Below are 10,568 nucleotides of genomic sequence, written 5' to 3' on the forward strand. Positions count from 1 at the left end.
AAACACTTGCAAGCAAGTTCACAAACTGATTCACCAACAAAGCGGATCATTATGCGTTAAACCCTCATAAAAATAACACATGATTCTGATGGCTTTCAACCCACAAACTGATGCTTACATCATCATCTTCATTAAGTTCACAACTTGCTTGCCTAATATTCCTTTCTTGTATCCTCACATACCTATGTGTTAAAGGATCATCTCTATAAGATACACCTCCTTGTTCAACTGGAATTCCAACGTGTAATAAAGACACATAGCCGTAGATCCTCTGAAATAAATGGTGCATACCTGGCACGTGTTCCAGTAGCCTTTTTGTCTTGTGGTCCGTGACATGGCAATCTCTTTTTATCGACATGCTTATCTTGATTATGTATGACTAACACCACAGATGGTTCGGCGATTAAACGTTTGACAATGAATTAGTCTACACACCCTTCATTCCCTTGTTTAACTTGTTTCCTTTTAAATCTAGTTATGTTGACATGTTAAGGATAAAAACAGGTGGAGACCTATTAATACATATGAATGGGTAAAATTGTTTCTAAAAAATGTTATATATATTTTCCAACTTCCATCCTTGATTTAAGTTTTTGTAACGCTGGTGAACTGCATAGTTTCTAGCTGCAGCATAAGAGTGAAGACTATGTAAAACTAAAATAATAACTCAAGATAAAGTTAGAATTATGACGTCTATAGGTGAGAAAGGGGTCGTGTCCAGCTGGTTAGGTAACATTAGGGCTGGCAAAACGGGCGGGTCAGGTCGGGTGGCATGCCGGGTCAAAATGGGTTTGGGTCAGAATGGTTGATTTAAAAAAAAAGGTTATTTTGGTTCGGGTCAGAATGGGTTATGGTCAAAACGGGTGGGGTCGCTTTAGAAAAAGAAATATTTTATAAACTTATATTAGGAACTGAGTTATTTACAGAGAAAAATAAAATTTTATAATTCAATATTTCTGTTTCTAAAACAACCCGACCCGTTTTGATCCAAACCCGTTCTGGCCCGGCATGCCACCCTATCCGCCCCGCCCATTTTTCTAGCCCTAATGTTATCTAACCAGTTGGACACAACCAGTGTGTCACCTCTAGACCTCATAATTCAGGAAGCCATAGGTGTAGATGGGTTACTTGTCGCCTACGCATAAAACATCATATTTATAGTATCGTTCAAAACGCGATGCTAAAATTTGACTGCAGGGGAACTCTGCAACAGTTGATTTTCCTTGGTCATAGTCAACAACAGGAACTCATACAAAGGCAAGAACAACTAACACGCCGGATGAAAAATGGAAAGATTTCAAGACTTTTGGATCCAGATGCGAAAAAACAAACCTTTGGACGAAAGTCGCAAAAATGGCCCAGACGTCAGGGACAAAAATGGCATTTTACATGAAGGAAAAAGTTAATGACTTACCAAAGAGGGTTCCATCAGGGCTCCAAGCTACACGATTGATCGTTGCAGTATAGTTGCTGGTCAAAGCAACCTAAAATAAAAGATTCAACTATCAATGTGTAAGTAAAATAACCTCAATTATAACAAGAGTAAGAATGCAGACCTGAAAAGGCATCGAGAAGGCACTAAGATCCCAAACTTTAAAATTTTTATGAGCAAGTTTCTCTCTGCTACCGAGTTCCCATATCATGATGTCACCGATACTTGTTCCAACTGCAATTCGTAAAAAAAAAAAACCGAAATTAGTGACAAAATACACAATTAATGGAAAATTACAAAAGAGTAAAAGAGAGCCGACCAAGAAGCAAGATTTTGTTCAGTATGAAAATCCATGCTCTTGACCGTTGAACCTTGATTAAGTGTCATCACCACGGTTTTTGGCAAGTCATCAGATGGGTATAAACTCTGACCATGGTGACTTTGACTTTGACCAGTGTAACGAATAGATAAAACATGTACATGTAAATGATTGACCTACTAACAACACAAAACGTCATCAGACACAAATTAGATTAAAATAAAAAAGTCAAAGCTAAAACAGATTATAAATTTTATAAAAATAAAACATCCTACCATGAGTACTCTTGTAGAACCGTAATTTGAATTTTCTTCCCTTGTGATCTTGCAATCTTCGTATGGTTTCCATCTATCAAAGAGTTCTCCTCCATATAAGCAATTTTCAATTGAAGTAGTTCAATCTGCTCGTCAAACTGCCCCGACCTCTGTAAACAGATGCGAAAATTATACACTTTTCTAAACGTTCAATACGCCACCAATACACCAATACTTTTTCATTCTTAGATCGCATCTTCTATTACCAAACCTTCAGATTATAAATAAATCAAACCTTCAGATTTTTAAAATAACTACATTAAAGTGTTTAACATCCCTTATTCATAATCCACTCATTCACATAGCAATTATGCTACTCTTATAAACAATAGACAATTGAATTAATTAAAAATAACAAACTTACAGTTCTCCTAAAAGTAATCCCAAAACTTGTTTTGAATCCAAGCCGTTTTCCATCTCCGTTGCATATCTTTTCCGACCCGAACCCCAATCCCTGGAGCATTCCAACCTGACGCTCTGCTGGTTAGCATTCGTCATTTGGAGCTTGTCGTAACAGGAATAAGCATTTGGAGCCGAAAATTTCCATCATCACCGACGTTACGAAATTGGTGAAGCTGAATCCTTCTACACATTTACCTGTGCCGTATGTAAAGAATATGGTACATTACTCCAACAATAACGAAGTAAAAGTGAGACCTAATTTGTCGAACGTAACATAACCATGGTTCATCATATAACATCACATGTGTTTGTCCCGTTTGCGTTTGACAAAGCTTGCCGGGAGAATCAACATGACAAAGCTTGCGTTTGATACAAAGCTTGCCGGGAGAATCAACATGTGTTTGTCCCGTTTGCGTTTGATACCTTTGGTGGTCTCGTTCCTGACGCTGTACGACTCTTGAATCGGGTTCAAAAAGTCGTTAATAGTAATTCTTCGTCGCTAAAGGTTTCAAACTTTGTATTTAGTAGAATTGGTTTTTCTATTCAAAAGGGGGTGGCGGCGCAACTTGTTGCCCGACTACCTGCCATTGCTTTGTAAAAAAAAAAAAAAAAAAAAAAAAAATTGACACCCTTACCTGTGCCGTCATCTCACTGCATCTTCATCCTAACCCTAGGCTGACCATGTATGCGAGAACCCCTCTTCAAACCCTGCATATTGATTTACATATACATGGATACGAATTCTAGGGTTCCATTAGGATTGAAGATGAATCAAACTGAAAAACTGAAAAGTAACAGAAACTCACCAACAAAGTCGAGGCTTCAAAATTGGAATGACCGCTTCACGCTCCAATCGAATCACTTCTTTCTTGCTGTTGCTACCGCTGGCCATTTTCGTTTTTGGAAAAACCTAAGGCGATTGAAATACGAAGTTTGTGGAATTTCAAGCTGTTGTTTTTCTTTCAATCATGAAGTTTTATCTATCTATACTACGGAAAAGGGTTTCAAGTGCAGCAGTTGAGATATCGATTGGATTGAATTGAATGGGGGCGACGATTGAAGTCTCATCTGAAACCGAAGCATTCATGTGAAGATTGAAATCCCCAAATTATCCCTTTAGTGTCTTAAAACTTTGGTAATTGTACAATTTCAATCCCTCTAAACATGCTTTACTTTCTTGTACATATTGTTGTAAAGTTTGTGCGCATGTAAAATTACGATTGTGTACGTCACTTCTCCTTTTTATAATAATATAGATAATAGTTTTTGTTTCTTTCTCGTCTCTTTTAAAATAATAAAAGTTAAACGAATTAGATTGATTAAATTTTTAATGTATTTGATGTGTGTAAAATGCAACATATAAATTACATCAAATGAGGTATAAAACTAACCCTTTTTTTAGTACTAATGTTGGAAAAAGTGTGCTTTTATCTTCTTTTTATATTTTCAGGACTAAATGAGCTTAAACGAACAAAAGGAACAAATATGCAGCAAAAACTAACATAAATACAAAGAAAAAGAATAAACGTGGCATGCCCGACCCCTCGACGACATCTCCGTAAGCAAAAACAAGAAACAGAGGGCTGACCACGGCCCGTGCCCACTAGACATGGGGGCGTGGTCAGATGTCTGCAGAAATGGACAAAGCTGTGGAAGCTTCTATACCCAACACGGGGGCGTGCCCAGCTCAGCACGAGGCGTGGTCAACGCTAAGATTTGTAGAATCTTGCAAATCTTGATAGTACAGATACGCTTCTGCACACGGGGTCGTGCCGAGCGAACACGGGGCCGTGTGGAGCCTAATGCAGACAATTACAATTAATGAAGTAAGAGAAAGGCGATGGCCACGGGGGCGTATCCACTGGACATGGGGCCGTGGCCGGGCTTCTGTTCAGGCTATAAATATGGGTGCTTGGCTCACTTCAAAGGCATCCCTTGGCAAACTACCTCTCTCCCACTTTGCCACCACTCCACCACCACTACAACACCCACATCCACCACCATCATCCGTCATCCACCTTAGAGTGTGTGTAGTAGTCTCGGGATCCAAGATTGCTCGTAAGAGTTCTTGTCAATCAAAGGCCATGTTTGGCTAAGTCCCTTACATCACTTGGTGAAGACAAGCATTTAATGTATTACTTTTTATTTTTAATTTTTTCGCACTTTTTATTTGGTTTTGTGTTAATGACTTTAATAACTTATTTCTTATGTTGAAGGTGAAACTTCTTTATCATTTGTCCGTGGTGTCTTGGCATTACTTTACTGTCTATATAAAGTAAAAGATTTTCACCATTCATATCTCTACGGTCTATATAGAGATATGTTGGCTACCTGGTCGGGGGTTAAGCGAATGGTTTAGTAAGGTTCTTGCCTTGTTCAGTGTATACCCATAGGTATTTGATGTGCGTTAGGTGTGATATATTTTAGGTGTATATTTTAAGCCCTTTTACACTTTTTAGCCAAGTTTCAAATTTATAAAACACGATATTTACTAGCACTAAACACACATATGGGCAAGTGCACCCATCGTGGACGTAGTATAGTGTTGGTAAGATACCGAGGTCGTCCAAGGATACAAGAGCTTTTAATACCGGTTTATCCTCAACGTCTAATCAAATCAAAAAGTTAGAAACAAGTTTTTAAACTAGAAAAAATAAAACTAACTAAAATGCTGAAAAGTAAAATAAAAGTAAAAACAGATAGACAAGATGAATCACTTGGATCCGACTCGTGTGTAGTGTAACCTTTGATTATTTCCGCACTTTTGCACTTGTTTAAGAGATTATCTTAGTTATTGTAGTAGGCCCCTCTTTTGAAGGTGATGTTACCCTCAACCCAGTAGTTTGAGTCAGCAAGGATACAATCCTAAAGGGTCGGATTATTGAAAGATAATTAATTAAGTTATTAATGCATTATGTGGTAGGCCCCTCTTTTGAAGGTGACGTTACCCTCGGCTAAGTAGTCCGAGTCAGCAGGGATACATTCCTAAGTAGCCGGGTTAAAGTTTTAATAGTAGTTTAACTTATGAGGGGGTCAAAGAGTTTGGACCCCCGCCATCCAATATCGTTGGGTATTGAAGGAGGTCCTACTAAATTTGACCCAGGTCCTTTGTAGGATTTATACACTGAACAATGGCAAGACTCTTACCAAACCGTTCCCTTAACCCCCGACCACGTAGCCAACATACCTCCATATAGACCGTGGAGATATGAATGGTGAAAATCTTTTATTTTATATAGACATTAAAATAATGCCAAGACACCACGGACAAACGATAAGGAGGAATCACCTTCAACATAAGAAACTAGTTATTAAAGTCATTAATACATAACCAATTAAAAAGTGCGAAAAGATTAAAAATAAAAAGTATTACACTAAACACTTGTCTTCACCAAGTGATGTAAGAGACTTAGGCAAACATGGCCTTTGATTGTCAAGAACTCTTACGATCAATCTTGGATCCAAAGACGACTCACACACTCTATGATGGACACTGGATGATGGTGGTGGATGATGGTGTTGTGATGGTGTTGTGATGATGGTGGGTGAAGTGTGAGAGAGGTGGTGTGCCAAGGGATGAGTTGCAAGAGCTCCAAGCACTCCTATTTATAGGCTGAACAGAAGCTCGGGCACGGCCCCGTGTCCATCCTCCTCTCTTTCCTCATTAATTGCAGTTTGTCTGCATTAGTTGAATACGCCCCCGTGTCCGCAGAGCACGACCCCGTGTGCAGAAGCATATCTGTACTATCAAGATTTTCCTGTATTCCGCGAATCTTATAGTTGACCACGGCCCCGTGTCCGCTGAGCACGACCCCGTGGTGGGCGATGGAAGCTTCTACAACTTTGTCTTTTCTGCTGACACTTGGGCACGCCCCCGTGCTCAGTGAGCACGGGGCGTGTTCAGCCTTCTGTTTTCTTGTTTTGCTTGGGAAGATGCTGTCGGGAGGTCGGGCATGCCACGTTTGTTCCTTTTCTTGTATGTATGTTAGATTTAGCTGCCTTTTTTGCTTCTTTTGTTTATTTGAGCTCATTTAATCCTGAAAATACAAAAGGAAGACAAAAGCACACTTTTTCCAACATTAGTACTAAAAAAGGTTAGTTTTATGCCACAATTGATGTAATTTATATGTTGCATCTTGTGCACATCAAATACCCCCACACTTGAATCTTTGCTTGTCCTCAAGCAAAACTCCTTATAATGTGGCTTTTTCACTCCCAAATGGAATGGGTAGAAGAGAAGGTTTTTGGGCTTGTCATAGAGTGTCGGGATTTCCAAGATTCTTTATTAAGTTTTATTTTTATTTATTTACAATCCTATTCATCATGATTTATTAAAAACATTACATAAGATAAATTACTTATTAGGGCATAACATGTTTTTTTTTAAATTTCATTTATATACAAGTTCACACACCTCACGGGGAATCACTCAACACTCGGCCGAAGATGTATTTTAGTGAATCACTCGAGAGCGGCATGGAACTTACTCCTACCATAAGCTTACCAAGCAATCAATCCTCCTCCTTTTTAACTATATACCTTTGTAAATATCAAGAGGACTTTTTTTAGGTGAAGGGTTAGGCTTGGGCTAAAGGTGGGTGGTTGGGTTAGTGGTTAGTAAAATGGCGAAAAGCGTAAAAAGCATCGGTTTTTGAAAGACTTTTTATTTTTTACAATTTATTTTATTTTGATGAACCATTTCTTTCAAACAAAGTTATTTTTGATAAACTTGTTTGTTTACTTGGTTTCATCATATTTTTTTTTCATAAGTCATAAGAAAAACCGAGTTTTGTTACTAAAAGAAAGGGTTAAAATGAAAAAGGGTTTAGGTGGGTAAAAAGGGTGTTTGTTTTGGGTTAAGAAATGAAAAGGTTTAAGCTCAAAGGGGTTAACTAGGGGGATTTTGGGTAGGTGGTAAAAAAAAGAAAAATAATGGTGTAGAAAGAAAAAAGGTTAGTCCTAATGCCTCCATCATTTACTTACTCGGGTTTAAGTTGGTAAGGACCGGGAATGCATTGTCGTGGCAAGTTCTAGAGTTGAAAGAACCAAGCGGCTATTCACATAAGAAACGAAAAATGAGCATTTTGTGTAAAGATATGTTTTTGTATGCTCAATAAAGGCTCAAAACTCACTTTTGTGGGAATGGGTTTTTATGTGATCAAGTATATATAATCAAATTTTAACTAATTTTGTCATGCCATTTCATAATTTTCTTATGTTGGTTCTTTTTATCACGACGCTATCGATTGTAAATTTGTAAAAATATAACCTTGTTAGAACTTGATTAGGACTTGCAAGATTCAAAGTTTTAGCATCCCCCCATACTTAAATTACACATTGTCCTCAATGTGTCCCAAAAATAAGTTTTTAGGTTGATTGAATGTGTAAAAAGGGTGTTAAAAAGCAAAATTTTGTGTTACTGGGCGCCTGAACACGGCCCCGTGTCGGGTAGACACGACCCCGTGTTCAGGTGCCAGTAACGAAAACTTACAGAAGGTGGACACGTGGGCGTGTTGGCTGGACACGCCCCGTGTCTGGCAAAAATGTGCAGAAATAAACAAACAGCAGGTCTGGGAGAGTGGGCACGGGGGCGTGTCGGCTGGACACGACCCCGTGTCGACAATCTGCAAGGTTGAAAAACAGGTTCCTGGCTTCGTTTTTCCTGTCTCGGCTTTAGTAGTAGTAATATTTAGTACTCTAAGCCTCGTATGTACCTGTCTTATCAATAAACACCATACCAAGCCATCGCAAACATCCTAAATTACCAAAGTTTATCATCCACGTCACAAGGTTAAAAATAAAAGCAAATGCAGAAAAATAAAAATAGTTAGGGAAAGTAAATTGTTCAACACTTCGGCACGTAGGCCGGAAATTGTTTGATAGAAAAGAGGGGGGTTTAACCTGTGGGATTACCAACCAGCTGCTCCTGCTCCTACTCCACCCGCCTAGTCCATGTCCTCATCATCGTCATCACCTCCTCCTCCATGCCCCGCCATGTACTCCCGGATGTTCCCGATGCCATCTTGAATATCGGAGATGTTTCTCTCAATGGCTCCGACCCGGTTGTACGTGTTGTTGGCGAGGTTGTATGTGTTCCTAATGCACATGAGGTTTTCATGCAATAAATCATGTAAACTTTGGAAGTTAGGAAAACCACCTCCTTGTGAGGAGGATTGGCCAGGATCACCGTGAGGCTGGTACGGGTAATAAGGAGGCTGTTGAAACTGTGGAGCGTGAAGGACTAACGCCTCTTGCGGGTTCCATGCATGCCTTTGCATCCTCTGGAAGCTAACCGACCCGTGTTCCGCCTCATAGATTAGGTTCATGGAGCCGCAGATGTGTACATCCACTCTTCCCGACCATGGGCTCCTTTCGAAAGACGTAGGTATGTTCACGAAGTGCTTGAAGAGATGGTATATCCATCCCCCGAAGAAGATAGGGGTTGGTGCACTAGCAAGCCGGTTCCAATGCATGTTTCGGAGCAGGAGATAAGGAACATCGAGGGGTCTTCAGGTATGAATGCAGTGAAGGACTATCAAATCTCTCAACCCAACAACGCCACCGCTATCATGCCTTTGGCTAAGAGAGTAATCGAGGACCCTATGGATGTATCGGTAGAGTGGGTCCCTCAACTTAGTACTCTTGGTGCTGCTTTGGTTGTAGTGCCCTTCACCAATCTGAGCCCAGGTGGCTTGGCGTTCGTTCTCATCCAAATCTCGCACCCCTCCGGTGTTCTCTTCATTACCCGAATCTTCTTCCGTATACAGCCCAACTATTGACCCAAATTATGCTATTGAGATCGAGTACTTCGTTCCACCACATCGGAATGCCACCCCATTATTGTCGAAAGGGTCGCACCTTGAATTGAACGTGAAGGTGCTATAGAACTCTATAGTGCACTCGTGGACGGAGCGAAGTCGAGTGGTTAGGGCAATCCTTAGCGGGCCGGTAACGAGGTTGTTAAACCGGTCAAGTTGGTTCACCATGGCTAAGAGATCCGTGCACACTTGTCTTGGGTATTTTTCTGGTCTTGTTTGAGGTACGTCATATCTTGCTCTAGCATCGAGCTCATTTGCGTTGAACCTCATGAACTTCTTCGACATCTGAAAGAATACACCAAAAGTTAGCACGAAATAATGAACTTTTCGTAGAAAACTGAAAACAGTGGGCCGGACACGGCCCCGTGCTCAGCGGGCACGACCCCGTGTCCAGGCGTCTGTTACTCAAAATTTTCATTTTTCGAGCCGGTCCCGAAAACTTGAAAATTTTTGGTCAAGTAGGTGCGGTTTTCCCCGAAAATGAAACCCCAAGTGCCGTTTTTCCCAAAACAAACCGTTTTCCCTTTAGTTTTATCCTTTTTCGGTTCAAAAACAAGGGTTTGAGGTTTTTGTGAGAAATCGGGCAAATCTATGAGCAATACAAGTGGATTTACTTCCCATAACACTAATCTAAACTAATGCTAACAGATTTATGCAAAAATTTGAGGTTCAAGCCGGATGAACTTCAAGAACCCTAAATTTTTCCCTAAATTTTGATGTTTTAACTACATGCAAGTAACTAATCTAACTACTAATGGTGACAGAATCATACCTTGATGTTGTTAGAACGAGAGGAGACGTCAAATTTCTGCGGAAAATCGCCCAGACCAGAGCGTTTTGTGGGGAAACGGGGCGTGTTGAAATGAAGAAACTGTTTTGAAAAGGGGTTTTATCCCGACAGTTGCGCGGACACAGCCCCGTGCCGAGCAATTTTTTTTCTTTTTTTAGTGCTTGTGTGAGTGCCCTGTTTTCCCAAAACTCGGTTAGAAGACTTACCAGTTTCGATGTTCATCCGTTTGTTCGTTACTTACCAGGTATGATGTTGATGCTTTTACTCGTCGACCGTTTGAAGCGAGATTTCTTCCTCCTCATCCTCAATAAATCGTTGATAGAGTTTCAGCCGTTGGCCATTGACTTTGAATGGAATTCCATTCCGAGATTTAATTTCTACTACATCGTGATGAAAAATATGGGTGATGGAAAAAGGTCCTGGCCACCTAGATTTTAGTTTACCCGGAAATAATCGAAGTCGTGAATTAAAAGAAAAAGAACTTGATCTCCTA

At 40.1% G+C, this 10,568-nt stretch overlaps 1 long non-coding RNA gene across 2 annotated transcripts; it reads right to left on the bottom strand.

Moving 5' to 3' along the window:
• Positions 1-652: 652 nt before the first annotated feature.
• On the bottom strand, positions 653-3,676 carry LOC110897330. 2 transcript variants are annotated; one of them, XR_004875950.1, is made up of 7 exons: positions 3,274-3,676; positions 3,103-3,175; positions 2,430-2,662; positions 2,027-2,276; positions 1,752-1,927; positions 1,557-1,666; positions 653-1,484 (listed from the first exon to the last, which is right to left on the bottom strand). It is a non-coding gene; the product is annotated as an uncharacterized LOC110897330 (long non-coding RNA). The 2 variants fall into 2 exon arrangements; XR_002568553.2 differs by having other exon boundaries at positions 1,752-1,930.
• Between the last annotated feature and the right edge of the window lie 6,892 nt (positions 3,677-10,568).

This window comes from Helianthus annuus, chromosome 13 (assembly GCF_002127325.2).
Source record: "Helianthus annuus cultivar XRQ/B chromosome 13, HanXRQr2.0-SUNRISE, whole genome shotgun sequence".
In the NCBI taxonomy this organism is placed as follows: Eukaryota; Viridiplantae; Streptophyta; class Magnoliopsida; order Asterales; family Asteraceae; genus Helianthus; species Helianthus annuus.